Source organism: Schistocerca serialis, chromosome 2 (assembly GCF_023864345.2).
Source record: "Schistocerca serialis cubense isolate TAMUIC-IGC-003099 chromosome 2, iqSchSeri2.2, whole genome shotgun sequence".
Classification (NCBI taxonomy): domain Eukaryota; kingdom Metazoa; phylum Arthropoda; class Insecta; order Orthoptera; family Acrididae; genus Schistocerca; species Schistocerca serialis.
Window position 1 is genome coordinate 439,592,508 of NC_064639.1, and position 15,776 is coordinate 439,608,283.

Below are 15,776 nucleotides of genomic sequence, written 5' to 3' on the forward strand. Positions count from 1 at the left end.
GAACCACTTTCTCGCGTCCTCCGTACCGCTTTGCATCACTTGGTAGTAGTTTATGTTTCGATGTCCTTTCCTTATCTTCAAGCCATTAGATCTACCCTCGCCCCGTATTTTCGCGTATTTGGTAATTAATATTGAAAGCACTGAAAATTTGTTGGAAGCCGCAACTGGAACTCAGATTTCCTGCTTTTAAATTGTTACAACATCTTCCTTAAGTCCGCCGACATAACTGAGTGGCCAGCGCGTCTGACGTATGGATGACACGGCTTCAGTGAGCTGCACTGCCAGGTTTTTCTGCTGGTCGGAGAACATGAACAAGGTACACTCAGCGTCGTAAGCCCATTGTAGGTGTTACTTGAGACGTAGTGGCTTCAAGGTCTGGGAAGCGAGCGGAGCGTGTCAGCGTAGTGGTTAGCACACTGAACTTGCAATCAAACCCGAGTCCAGCCATCATGATTCAGGTTTTCCATGATTTCCCTTAATCACTTAAGACAAGTGTGGGGATGGTTCCTTCAAAAGTTCACGGCCGTTATCCTTCTCTGTCATTCCCTAAGCCGGCCACTGTGGTCGAGCGGTTCTAAGCGCTTCAGTCCGGAACCACGCGGCTGCTACGGTCGCAGGTTCGAATCCTGCCTCGGACATGGATGTGTGTGATGTCCTTAGGTTAGTTAGGTTTAAGTAGTTCTAAGTTTAGGGGACTGGTGACCTCAGATGTTAAGTGCCATAGTGCTCGGAGCCATTTGAACCATATTTTTCATTCCCTAAGCCGAGCATATGCCCCGTCTCTAATTACCTCGTCGTTGACGAGACATTTAACAACAATTCCCTTCCCCTCCCCCTCCCCACTGCACCTGGGAAGTCGACAACGGCCGAGACAGCGATGTGCTGAATCCCCTGTCCATCAAGCTGCATCCAAATGACGCAACTTGCAGAGTATGACGCGGCGATCGGTCACAATTGATAGCCCGTCAATGTTGGAACGCGGAGCTGAAATGTTTATAATGTTGCAAGTTCGACATTGCTGGACGGTTTCACTAATATTTCATTGTCTTCAATCTTCATCAATTTCATTCTCACCTTTTCATTGCAATGGATTAAATCACTCCATAAATATCCCTCGTGGCAGGATAAGCTATGCAGAGGGGCCAGGGTTCAATTACCGGTATTTCCAGGGATTTTACCTTGCAGGAAGGACTGAAACGTGGTGTATTCGACCTCGTAATGTCAGTTGAGGAGCTAAGTGGCCGAGTAGTAGGGGTACCAGCTACGCTAGCCCGACAAGGGCTGGGACTGTGGTGTGCTGCCATCACCCGCCATCACCCGCATCTCGATGCAACATGCTGAGCATGAGACGGCTGTCGGCCGGTCACGATTGGCTCACCTCAGCCCAGAACGACAGTGCTAGGCCTGTACGCTATAGACGTAAAGACTGAATACGTAATACATTTAGTTTTCTATAGCTCTTTCGTTTCTGTAATTTACAGAAAAGTATTCTTAAGATCGGGAGGTTAAGTGTCCCTCCATTTAAAGAAATAGAAATCAGTGCAAATAAATAGGTAAAAATATTCGACTTCTTTCGGGAACGACTTTCTTGGTTCCTATACATCAACAGTATGTTCACACTGTAGAAAATACTGCAAACAGCTACAAGTTTTTTTATATATTTTTATTGTACCGTTACTAGTTTCAGGCTTGGGTCCATTGTCAGACGGTAGCGCTGCCTTCTTTGCAAGTTTTACATTTGTGTCCTAAAATATAACAAAGTTTTTGTGATAGTATGGTTCACAAAAAGTTTTATATTTGCGTCCTAAAACGTAAGTAATTACACAGTGTTACAGTACGTAAACTTCTTTATAATTTAGAACGCGAATGTAAAACCTTTCACCGGCCGGAGTGGCCGTGCGGTTCTAGGCGCTGCAGTCTGGAACCGAGCGACCGCTGCGTTCGCAGGTTCGAATCCTGCCTCGGCCATGGATGTGTGTGATGTCCTTAGGTTAGTTAGGTTTAATTAGTTCTAAGTTCTAGGCGACTGATGATCTCAGAAGTTAAGTCGCATAGTGCTCAGAGCCATTTGAACCATTTTTTTGTAAAACCTTTTGTAAACCATGCAATTACAAAAACTTTGCTGTATTTTAGTACACAAATGAAAAACTTTCAAAGAACTCAATGCTACCGTCCGATGATAGTCTCGGGTCCGAAAGTAGTAACGGTATAACAAAATAAAATAAAATAAAAATTAAAGAAATGAAAAAAACTTGTGGGTGGTTGTTGTATTTCCTACAGAGCAATTTACGAAAATAGCTGTGGTCTTTTCTGACCAAAATGGATAAAATAATGACAGTAAATTTATTGAAGATAAGATGGAAGTCCGCGTCCGTAACTGAGAGGTCAGTGTAGATGGCTGCCAGGTGGAGGATCTAGCTTCGATTCCCGATACTAGCAAGGACTTTCCCTTACTGGGAGGTCTGGTCGGGTGCACTAAGTCTTTTGATGCCAGATGAAATGAGAAATAGTGACCCCATGGTGTGGAAAGTCTGTAAAACCGCTGGGAGGGCGGTGTGATGAACACATGATTCTCCACATCGCATCCGCATAACGCCGCAAGGCAGAGGATGACAAGGTCGACATCCATTACACCTTCGAGGACTGGACAATGACATGAATCTCACAGCTGGGAGACAAAATGATAGATCACGACTCATCCGAAAAATTTTGACCAGAAATAGCTTACAAATTAAGGTGCTCACTTAAAAATGTGTCATTCTCTTCCTTTTAGCATTGCTGACATGTCTACGATCCACCCGGTAACCGAGAACTAAGAAACCCATGTTCTACTAAGAAAGACTGAAAAAGGAGAATGTAGAGATAACTTCTCACCGACAAACTCTTATAACAGTGGATACAATCTATACGGAGAAACGACCTCTGACATACATTTGAAGCAGCGTACAACGACACCCCATATCTGTCATCTAAGCTCAGTTCGACTCAGTGTACAGCTACCCTACAGTCACTCTGCAACCATAAGTAGCCGCTGTGGATACCAAATTTCGAAACTCGTATGCCCCCAAATCATCTTCAAACTTTATGAATTCATCCTAGTACACTATATACACTGATCAGCCAGAACGTTATAACCTATGTAATAGCCGGTATGTCCACCTCTGGCACGAATAACAGCGGCGACGCATCATAGCATGGAAGCAATGAGGCGTTGGGTAGATCGCTGGAGGTGTTGGCACCACATCTGCATACACAAGTTACTTAATTCCCGTAAATTCCAGTAGGGGGGGGGGGATGAGCTCTGACACCACGTTCAATCACATCCCAGATGTTTTAGATCGGGTTCAGATCTGGAGAGTTGGGGGCCAGCACGTCAATTAGAAGTCACCATTGTGTTCCTCGAGGCACTCAGTCACACTCCTGGCCTTGTGAAATGGCGCGTTATCTTACTGAAAAATAGCCCTGCCGTAGCGAAACATGATCGTCAAGAAGCGGTGTATGTGGTCTGCATCCAGTGTATGATACTCCTTGGCCGTCATGGTGTCTTGCACGAGCTCAACTGGACCCATGAGTGCGCACGTGAATGTTACCCACAGCATAATGGAACCGCCGCCAAATTGTCTCTGTCCCGTAGTACAGGTGTCAAGGAGCTGTTCCCCTGGAACATGATGGATTCGCGCTCTCCCATCGGTATGATGAAAAGGGTCTTGGGATTCATCAGACCGTGCAATGCTCTGCCACTGCGCCAATGTCTAGTGCCGATGGTCATGTACCTATTTCATTCGTAGTTGCCGATGTTGTGGTATTAGCATTGGCACATATATGGGTCATCGGTTGCGGAGACCCATCGTTAGGAATGTTCTGTCCACTGTGTGTTCAAACACACTTGCACTCTGTCCAGCATTAAAGTCTGATGTTAGTTCTGCCACAGTTCACCGCCTGCACTGTTTTACCAGTCTGTCCAGCCTACGACGTCCGACATCTGTAATGAGGGGTGGCCGCCCAGCCCCACGTTGTCTGGATGTGCTCACCTTGGTTTCGCCACGTGTTAAAAACACTCACCACGAACACCCAACAAGTCGTGCAATTTCTGACATGCTTGTGAAGAGCCTGAGGACCATCACAATCTGCCCTCTGTCCAACTCAGACAGATTGCGGGCCTTCCCCATTCTACACACGGACAGCAAGCTCACTGTTTTCCATACACCGTGCATGTGTCTGACTAGCAGTCATTCCTCACCAGACGACGCTGTTATCGCCTGGACGGGTTTATATCGATAGTAGGTCGGTGGTGATAATGTTCTAACTGAACAGTGCAAGTACAACAAGCAAAACTTCGTTACTTGCTATCGTTCCCGGTGTTAACAATTCTAAGGACCAGCAGTATACTACACACACACACACACACACACACACACACACAAACACATACACATAACTAAAGATAGTTTACCATTCTGGCGAGGTGAAGGTTAACGAAAGAAAATAAGTCGCCAGGTACGGATGGAATCCCAGTTCGGTTTTACAGAGAGTACTCTGCAGCACTGGTCACATACTTAGCTTGCATTTATCGCAAATATCTTGCCCAGCCCAAAGTCCCAAGGGCTGGAAAAAACGCAGGTGATCCTTGAATTTCATGCCAATATCCTTAACATCACTTTGCTGCAGAATTATTGAACGTATTCTCAGTTCGAATAGCAGACTGTTAACAAAGGCAAGAGGATGTGCAATAGGTCCCCTGATGTGTAATTGGCACGAAGACCTCTTAAGTAACAGAACCCATTACGCTGTCCTCGTCAGCGAGTGTTTGTCAGAGACAAGTGTATCGTCAGGAGTGCCCCAGGGAAGTGAGATCGGATCTTTCTCATTTTGTATACACATAAAAGATCTGGCGGGCAGGGTGATCATCAACCTGGGGTTGTCGCTGATGATGCTGTGGTGTACGGGAAGGTGTCGACGTTGAGTGTCTGTAGGAGGATACAAGGAGACGTAGACAAAATTTCTACTTGGTGCGATGAATGACAGCACGCTCTGAGTGTCGAACAATGTAATTTAATGCACAAGAGCAGGAAAAACAAACCCATAATGTTAGAATACAGCATTATTAGTATGTTGCTTAAGACAGTCCGGTCGATTAAATATCCAGGCGTAACGTTAAAAAGCGATACGAAACGGAACGAGGATGTAGGGATTCTTGTACGGAAGGGAAATGGTCGACTTCGACTTGGACAAATTTTAGGGAAGTGTGGTTATTCTGTGACGGAGATAGCATGTAGGACACTAGTACGATTGACTGCTGAGTACTGCTTAAGTGTTTGGGATCCACACCAAGTCGGATTGAAGCAAGACATCGAAGTAATTCAGTTCAGGGGCGTACAGCTAGATTTATTACCAGTAGGTTCGAATAGCACGCAACTATTACGGGGTGCTTGTGCACTTAAATGGGAATACCTGGAAGAAAGCGATGTTTTCGACGAACACTATTGAGAAAATATAGAGAACCGGCATTTGAAGCTGACTGCGTAACGATTCTACTCCCACCAACGTACATTGCGAGTAAGAGCCACGAAGATAAAATGAGAGAAATTAGGGCTCGTACGGAGACTTATGAAAAGTCCGTCTATTTTCGAGTGAACAGTAAAGGGAATGACTAGTAGCGATACATGATACCCTACGCCACGCAGCGTATGGTGGCTTGCAGAGGATCGCTGTAGATGTAGAATAAAAGTTTAAGTTATTATGTGACTACTGTGTTCCAGACATTTTCTGTATTGATGCTGAAACACACTTCCTACCGGGTTCGTGTTGAAAGCGGCTGCCTCTCCTGGCTGGCAGTCGTTCCCCTCGTCTGCCGGAGGCAGCGCCTTGCGCGGGATAACCGGTTGCCGTGATTAATGGCGGCTTGCAGCATTTGTTCACGTCGCGCCCGCAGATTTCCCATCGGAGTCTGATATCGGGCTGTTGTTTTCGCACAGTCGCGCACTCTCTTTCCCGCCAAAACGTCGGATAAATCGGATAGACTTCCATATTCCGGTTCAGCGCTGCGTATAGCAAGCTGCTTTTAAACTCTCAGGTCCCCTATCGACTGAAAAGGGGAACGCGACTCGGATCTGCTGCTCAGGTTCCGCGGTGTGCGGATTATTTTCTTCTATTGGTTTTTTTAATGCTTATCCTAAGGAATAGCGGGCTGCTGACTTGGTATTGTACTCACGTTTCAAAATAGCTTACCTGCCTGAGATTTTAACTGTATTTTCTTCCTTTCCAAGAAAAGGAATCAGATACCTGCTTACATAGCATAATGCGCAGAGCGCATAGCATGGAGGTTAGACAGTCGCAGATGGAAGACACCCGCCACATTAACGAGATGGCAAGCCTAAAGCCGTCCTCTCACGGGACTTGAAAACGCACGTGGACGAGGAGCTGGTGACGTCACACCGTAGAATTCTACGCCCCACTACACCGTGGAGTGTGAAATGAAGCATCTAGCATTTCAGATTTCTCCTTCGTGGAGGGGAACGCGGCCAATGTGATGCTACATCGTCTTACGTCATGAGCGGAACGTAGGAGCCGCCGTACATGGTATTCGACGCAAATTCTTTCCTGTATAGTATGTGGTACGAATATAAGCTCTTTCATAGCATCAGAAACTTGAGGAGTTCTCGAGAAGTTCCGATTTATTACAATAAAATGACAAGGAACTACAGACCGGTAGCTAAAAGCATCGTGTATGTGAGGCTTTTAGTGTTATAGCTTGTGTGCTATGAAAGTATACGGTGTCAATGCTACGGCACAATGATCTATCAAAAGCACGGCGTTTCGGTGCTATTTGCAATAGTTAAATAATGATATCTGTAGATTCAGTCGTTAGATATTCCATACAATGTACGAAGCGTCAGCTACAATGTCGAAGCTGTGGCGAAATTGATAGGATTGTGAGCGCGAAGTGAAAGGTGACAGTTTTTTTTATCACCTTTCGTTTTGGGTCTTTCTTGTTACTTTAGTAGAAGTGTTATTTGTGATAGTCGATGCTATTTATTATAAATAACGTATTTGCCGTAGTTATTGTTGCATACACAGCTGTCGTGATTAATGGCTTCCTGCAGCAATTGTTCACATCGCACCCCCAGTTTTCACATCGGAGTCTGATATCAGGCTGTTGTTTTCGCACTGTTGCGCAATGTTATCGCAGTGCCCAGAAACCTTAATGTGACTGCTTGTCTATGTCAGACAGTAAACACAAGTTACACACTGGAAGTTTTTGCTTTTATGAAACTTTGTGTAATATATATATATATATATATATATATATATATATATATATATATATATATATATATATATATATATTGGTTCTATGGAGTGCCTCATGTTTGTATCTCGCCGGTAAATACCTTTTTCAGAGGTGGTGAACAGCTTCAAAAAATCTCCTGTTCCAATCAAATGAAATTACGAAACAAATTACCATATTGAAACATGTGTGATAAAGTACGTTAATTTAGAGTGATGGTAGTCAATACAAGTCAATACAACACAGAGGATATGGTTATTATGCACGCACAAACTGACTTTACACGCTATATCTTAAATAAACTCAATTTAAAACCGAAATTAATATGGAGATTCAACTGAGTTAACGAATAACTGCTATTAGTATGTATCTCAGATTGTTTACATCATTATGCAGTGTTCCTCTTCCGCGCGGAGTGGCCGCGGGGTTTGAGGCGCCATGTCACGGATGGCGTGCCCCCCCCCCCCCCCCCCCCCCCCCGCCGGAGGTTCGAGGAGTCCTCCCTCGGGCATGGGTGTCTGTGTTGTTCCTAACTTAAGTTAGTGTAAGTTAGTTTAAGTAGTGTGTAAGTCTATGGACCGATGACATCAGCAGTTTGGTCCCATAGGAATTCACACGTATTTGAACAAGTGTTCCTCTACCAGCAATTCGCTGTTCAAGCCATCGACGAGTCCCGAATCTTCTTCACGATTTTCTCCGCTCTTGCACGACAATCTCTAACACAGTTAGCTCAGCAATTTTACGGACGTCCGTTTACGAAGAGAAACTGTGTGCTTTGCGAGCCAAATAAGGACGATAATGGCCGCTCAAGAGCGCTGAGAGCGGAAATCGCTTTAAAGTGTGGACTTTTGGTGGCTCCTCACACTTTTCCTGCAAGTGGCAAGTTGCATCTTCATCTCTGCCTCAGAAACACAGACCACAAGGGCATGATATTGTGACAGTACATCCTTAACATGGCCCCATGCTGACGAGAAAGTGCATGAATCACGCGAGCATCTCATCTCCATCTACGGTAATGTTGCGATTCCCCTGGTATACCTGAAGAAGGGACGTCTGAAGCATTTGGACGTATTACTTTGGCGGAAAGAGCACCAATCTCGAGGGCATTCAATTTACTGTAACCCAACCACATGTATTTGTACTTGCAACTGTCACCAACCTTCACAGATGAAGCTCGTCATTCTCTGGGCTCATGTCGTGTCTCAGCCTGACGGTCTCCAGGAGTAACAGGTTCACTTACAACCTGTATTAAACAATGGATATTCGTCATTTAAGATCAAGAAAGCTCTGCAAGATAAGACATGAATTCACCCATGGGACGAGGAGAGAATTTTAGTTGATTCAGAGTCTTTTCTTTCTTGCATGTTGACTTTCCTCCGGACGAGACAGTAATCGTGAAAAAATGTCATTGGTGGGTGCTATAATTTAAGGATCACAGCCGATCTCGAAAGATGAGAATCAGTCAAAACCCATTCTGACGTAGCGAATGTTATATGGGACAAAACACAGGCGCGGTGAGACATCAATGCAACGCACACAGCGGGAGACCCACGTTTTCTTTAACCGATTACGTTGGCTTCGTCTGACCACAGTAACTCCACCCTACGCTTAGTGAAATGTGACGCCTTCAGGTTCTAACTAGAATCTCATCTTTTAGAAATGCTTTGTTCAAGGGTATGGTAGAATTACGACTGGGAGATAACTAATGAGCTTTACAGAAATTGGCCGGCCGAAGTGGCCGTGCGGTTAAAGGCGCTGCAGTCTGGAACCGCAAGACCGCTACGGTCGCAGGTTCGAATCCTGCCTCGGGCATGGATGTGTGTGATGTCCTTAGGTTAGTTAGGTTTAACTAGTTCTAAGTTCTAGGGGACTAATGACCTCAGCAGTTGAGTCCCATAGTGCTCAGAGCCATTTGAACCATTTTTTACAGAAATTGCATGGAGTACTCTTTTCTCGATAAATACTGTAGATAAATCGAGAGATTATATTGAATGTTTGGCCGCGAGGGGTAGCCACGGGGTCTGGGACGCCTTGTTACGATCCGTGCGGCTGCCCCCGTCGGTGGTTCGAGTCCTCCCTCGGGCATGGGTATGTGTGTTGTCCGTAGCGTAAGTTAGTTTAAGTTAGATTAAGCAGTGTGTAGGCTTAGAGACCGATGACCTCGGCAGTTTGGTCCCGTAAGACCTTACCACAAATTTCCAAAAAAAATTTCCATTGAATGTTTGGTAATGGAGAACAAGGAGTGGTCAGCCTGGCTCCACGCTCCTAGAGAAGGGCAACTCGATAGTAACACGCAAATGGGTTGCTATCGCGGCTAAGCAGATCGAGTTAGTAGAATTAAATTATACTTACAAAGCAAAAGTCTCTACTACTATGTTTCCATTGCGTAATATTTACAACCTGCTTTAAATTTCCTAGATACTAGATTTAGATGTAACAATAATTGTAATAACAATAATAATACTAATTTCCTCTTTACTACTGCTGTTTATCAAATTAAGCAGTTTGTGGTCCCATTGATACTATAGTACACGAGTAGACAAGCTGCTAAATCCAAATTGCGATACAACTCATCCTTCAGTTATATATTTGGTGTCTGTTCCTTCGGACATACTCGAAAGAAGAGAAACCACGTATATAATTAAGGTGAGGACGAGAACACTGTTAACTTCAGTGCAGATGCACAACACGCTAGATCTCTCACGAGAATCGGCGAAATGCGGTTCCAGGCTGTAGCGCCTAGAACCGCTCGGCCACCCCGGCCGGCAGGAACTCACAAATCCAGTCACATAACTGAGACGATATTCCATAGGCACGCAATTTCACTATAAGCCCCTTGTGTGGTGCAGTGTCAAAAGCCTTCGGGAAATCCAGAAATACGGAATAGATCTGAAATCCCTTATCAATAGCACTCAACACTTTCACAAGAACAATGTTTTCTGAACCCATGATGCCTCTGTGTCAATAGGCCGTTTTCTTCGAGGTAATTCATAATATTTGAACACAATATATGTTCCAAAATCCTGCAGCATATTGACGTTAATGATATGGGCCTGTAAGTGGATCACTCCTACTACCTTTCTTGAATATTTGTGTGATCTGTGCAACTTTCCGGTCTTTGGGTACGGATCTTTCGTCGAGCGTACGGTTGTATATAATTGTTAAGTCTGGAGCTAATGCATTAGCATACTCTGAAAGGAACCCAACTGGTATACAGTCCGGACCAAAAGACTTGCTTTTATTATGTTATTTAAGTTGCTTCACTACTCCGAGGATATTTACTTCTACGTTACTCATGTTGGAAGCTGTTCTCGATTCGAATTCTGAAATATTTACTTCGGCTTCTTTTGTGAAGGCATTTTGGTAGGCTCTGTTTAGTAAGTCCGCTTTGGCAGTACTGTCTTCGATAGTATCTCTATTGCTATCGCGAAGAGAAGGCATTGATTGTGTCTCCCCGCTAACATACTTCACGTACGACCAAAACCTCTGTGGATTTTCTGCCAGGTTTCGATACGAAGTTTTGTTGTGCAAACTGTTATAAGCGTCTCGCATTGAATTCCACGCTAAATTTCCAGATTCTGTAAAAGATCGCCAATCTTGGCGATTTTGCGTCTGTTTAAATTTGGCATGTTTGTTTCGTCGTTTCTGCAACAGTGTTCTAACCTGTTTTGTGTACCAAGGAGGATCAGCTTCGTCATTTGTTAATTTATTTTGAGAGGCACCCACATGCCTTGCTCATACTGTGGCATCAAGCAGTCAGGCCTGCAAGATGAGTGGTCCGCCAAGCGAGTGGATTCATTTTTTATTTATCAAGTAACATGAACTCTAGTACTCACAATTAAGTTAAAAGTTATTCTCCTGCTTGGATATTACGCAACGGAAACGTACATCTGACTATTAGTAATTTACACAACACTGACTGTTCACTACGCACTGGCAATACCACATTTTCTTTCTTATTGAACGTCTTTTATCAACACGTGGCCATCGCACTGAATATGAATGGCGCACACATTATAAATTCTGGATATCATGACAACGTACAATTCGAAGGAAAAGGCCACCAATCTTTTTCTTTTCACTATCTTATTTATTCCGATAAATTCTATAACCTAAACACACAAATTCTATAACCTACAACAATAACACATGAGAAATTCCGCCCAGTGGGCATGGCTTTACATTGGTGATTCTCTATCTTATGGTCTCGTAATTATTTAATGCTACAGTGCACATTCTGGATAGGATGGTGGATCTTTTGCTATATCCCACACTTCGACTCTCGCAACCATCATCACGAAACTTTCCTCCAGACCGAGCGGTACAAAAGGAACATGCATAACCCACTACCTCTAAAACTACCTTGCTACTCTCCCATGCAAACCACACATACTTAAATTACATGACACACCACACAGCAACATGGAATACAACATAGGAATAGTCACAACATTATAATCCCATCACTTTCAGCTTTCCCACTTCAATTAGTATTCATCCCAGTTCCACACGACACTGCCCCACCTCGTAACTTTTCTTTACTACTACGAGCTCTGGACGATATATGCACGTCTTCCTGTGCAGTGCAAGCCAAGTGGCGTTGCTGGATAGACGGCTGACTCATCTTGCTTCTCTCTCAGAGTATTATAGTTTGAATCAAGCGTCACACGGAAACATAACACGCAAAGTAATATTAAGAACATATTCATCACACACGCGAGTCCTCATCTGATACCATGGACGAGTACTTCTCTTTATCCTTTGACTCATACACAGATTGAGACTCACACAGTACTCACCACGTTGAAGTACTCGTCTCTAATTTCAAGTCCTGCACACGCCATTTCTTAAATATTTCCAACTTATAGTACACAAGCTAGGAATTCAGCTTAACTTAAGCACTCGGAAGTATTTCAACTTATTGCTACACGTGGTTTCATTGTGACCGTTGGTCACTTCCGAAGATTACTGCGATCCCATTAATATTACCTGCCTGACATTTAATTCTCCCCACAAAAGTACCAGAAATAGAGAAATTATTATTCTAAACTACTCTTAAGTATTTCACATGCATACCATGTCTCCACTCTTTTGTCCTTACGGAGCACGCCTAAGACCAGTCTTACCAACACAAGATCCAGCGGCATCAGGTCATCTCGCACCTCTGTCGAGGTGGGGGAAGACCATGCTACCGTATTGGTCAGCCACATTTCAGGTGCTCAAAGCTCCGGTAAGTTTCATCTCTTTGGCTCCACCAAAGGTGGCCAAAGGGTCGTCTCAAAGATGAACATATATTCATATTCACTATCTGCGGTTAGCAGACGACCATACATTCATTCATTTCACAGATCTCACCAAGCTGGATGTAGGGATTTATTTTGTGGGAGTGCACATGTGATCAATTAAATAAATAAATTGTGATTCTTTCCCACACTGGTATCCAGCTTCGCTGTATTAATTGAAATTGACTTATTTTTACAAAAAATATGTTGTACTGACAAGAATAACGAAGAATGTAGTACCTATTTTCAATGTCGGGCGGTACTGTACCCTTTCAATTTGGTATAAATATCTCAGTTGCTGCCGATACTATTTCTTTGAATTTAAGCCACATACGGTCTACACGTTTCTAGCATTTGTAGACTTAGAGAAAGCATTTGACAATATTGACTGAATACTCTCTTTCAAATTCTGAAGGTGCCAGGGGTAAAATACAGGGAGCGACAGGCTATTTACAATTTGTACAGAAACCAGATGGCAGTTATAAGAGTCGAGGGGTATGAAAGGGAAGCAGTGGTCGGGAAAGGAGTGAGACAGGGTTGTAGCCTATCCCCGATGTTATTCGATCTTTATATTGAGCAAGCAGTGAAGGAAACAAAAGAAAAATTCGGAGTAGGTATTAATATCCATGGAGAAGTGATAAAAACTTTGAGGTTTGCCGATGAAATTGTAATTCTGTCAGAGACAGCAAAAGACTTGGAAAAGCAGTTGAACGGAATGGATAGTGTTTTGAAAGGAGGACATAAGATGAACTTCAACATAAGCAAAAAGAGGATAATGGAATGTAGTCGAATTAAGTCGGGTGATGCTGAGGGAATTAGATTAGGAAATGAGACACTTAAAGTAGTAAAAGAGTTTTGCTATTTGGGGAGCAAAATAACTGATGATGGTCGAAGTAGAGAGGATATAAAATGTAGACTGGCAATGGCAAGGAAAGCGTTTCTGAAGAAGAGAAATTTGTTAACATCGAATATAGATTTAAGTGTCAGGAAGTCATTTCTGAAAGTATTTGTATGGAGTGTGGCCATGTATGGAAGTGAAACATGGACGATAAATAGTTTGGACGAAAAGAGAATAGAAGCTTTCGAAATGTGGTGCTACAGAAGAATGCTGAAGATTAGATGGGTAGATCACATAACTAATGAGGAGGTATTGAATAGGATTGGGGAGAAGAGGAGTTTGTGGCGCAACTTGACTAGAAGAAGGGATCGGTTGGTAGGACATGTTCTGAGGCATCAAGCGATCACCAATTTAGTACTGGAGGGCAGCGTGGAGGGTAAAAATTGTAGAGGGAGACCAAGAAATGAATACACTAAGCAGATTCAGAAGGATGTAGGCTGCAGTAGGTACTGGGAGATGAAGATGCTTGCACAGGATAGAGTAGCATGGAGAGCTGCATCAAACCAGTCTCAAGACTGAAGACCACAACAACAACAACAATGGTCTACACTTATATTATTAATTTGGAAGGAGTGGAGATTATCTCTCAGGAAGGCGTCAAGAGAATTTTTATCTGCTATTTTGAATAGGTATATTTTTCGCTTATTTTTCGAGGATTTGGGGATTACAATATTCAATCTCACTACGATAACCCTGTGTTCACTAATCCCTGTATTTGTTTTGATACTCGTTATTAACTCAATATTATTTGCTGCTAAATGATAAAGTGTGTTTTCACAACCGTCTACTATTCGCGTGGGATCATGAACTAACTGCTCGAAATAATTTTCCATCGTCTACGTGTACTCTGTCTCTCCTGAAAGTTTGTAACCGCTGTGCTGAAACACGCTGTACATGTGCAGCCTTGCGGCATCCGAGGTTACGGATGTGTCTCGTACCACTGCTCGTACTAGCTTCATGGTCCATGAGTGTCTTCCTCACTCGCCGCGCTTTGCGGCTTTGCGGCTTCCTATAACTATCATTGTTTAGAATCGGGTTGTATTTTGACCGTTACAATTCATGGTTATTGATAACTAACTTACCTCTGCACACGAAAAGTATTGATAAAATATAGTACATGTTACTAATGGGATAACAATCCTTAACGAAATTCATATACCGCTTTTAAAATTAGGATAACTACAAATAATCATCTACATTTATTAATAGTAACATAAAATATTTTCCATATTTAATCAAAAATAAATATGTTTCACGTCTGTTTAATATTGTATGTGTTACATGTTGCGCAGCTTCTCACAAAATTGCGAAAATTTTTTTCTGTCTAATGGCTAAGCAGAGAAAACGCAAGGGGTGTTTTTATTAAGAGCGTAAAGTGCATGTTTTAATGCATAATGCTTATTTGGGGAAACGTTGCTAGATGACAATTATCATAAAACTGTGGGAAACTTAGAACTCGACTACAATGCTTTCGCTGAATGGAACTTGGAATGGAACTTGTAACTCAAGATAATAAAAAATTAAAACAAAATTTTAAACCGCTTGTAGCAGAAAGACATGCCTGAAGAGAGGCGCAATTAGAAGCCGTGAAACGCTTGGGAAGAGAGAAGCCGGTGTCGGGTGCTAAAGTTGTGGCGGTGGCTGGCCTTGGCGCCAGCGACACGGCGCCACTGGGAGCTAGCCGCCGCCACAATGGCACCAATAAGCGGCGGAATTCCGGCCCTCCGGCCACGTAGCGGCGCGGGACAATGAGCCAGCGCCGCGCCAGTTCCGCAGCCACTGGCGCGCGCACACAAATTTATCGTGTTGCTGCACGTTCCAGCCCTCCACAAGCGCGCTCACAACTACCGGCGTCGCGACATTCTATTCCCATGACGTGCAACTATCATACTATTTGACCTCGATACTATCCGTTTCTCAATCTACATAAATGCATTCCAAAATTGCAATATCAAAAAATTAGTACCTGTAACTGAAATTACCCCTCTATTACGAGGGTCGTTCAGTAAGTAATGGGACACAGTTTTAGAATTGAAACAAATGAGCCCTCGGTCACAAATGTTTAAGTCTTATTGACCAGGTTTCGACACTTCTAAGAGTGCCTTCATCAGAATCAAAATAATTAAAAGCGCCTATAACATAGTTACAAATTTATAGGAAAAGATATTTTTATATAAAAGTGTAAGTACTGACTAACAATAAAAGACAGAGGCAGTACTTACATGTCACATATAAAATACCTAACAGGCCAGAAGGGCTTTAGTGAAGCGCTTTCACGCTTTCCATTTTTATATATTTTGTGACTAAA

General features: G+C 43.3%; 1 protein-coding gene across 1 annotated transcript in view; it reads left to right on the forward strand.

Annotated features, from left to right (window-relative positions):
- Positions 1-15,776, forward strand: part of LOC126456044 (tolloid-like protein 1) — a 1,300,043-nt gene that overhangs the window by 1,150,856 nt on the left and 133,411 nt on the right. The window lies entirely within an intron of this gene.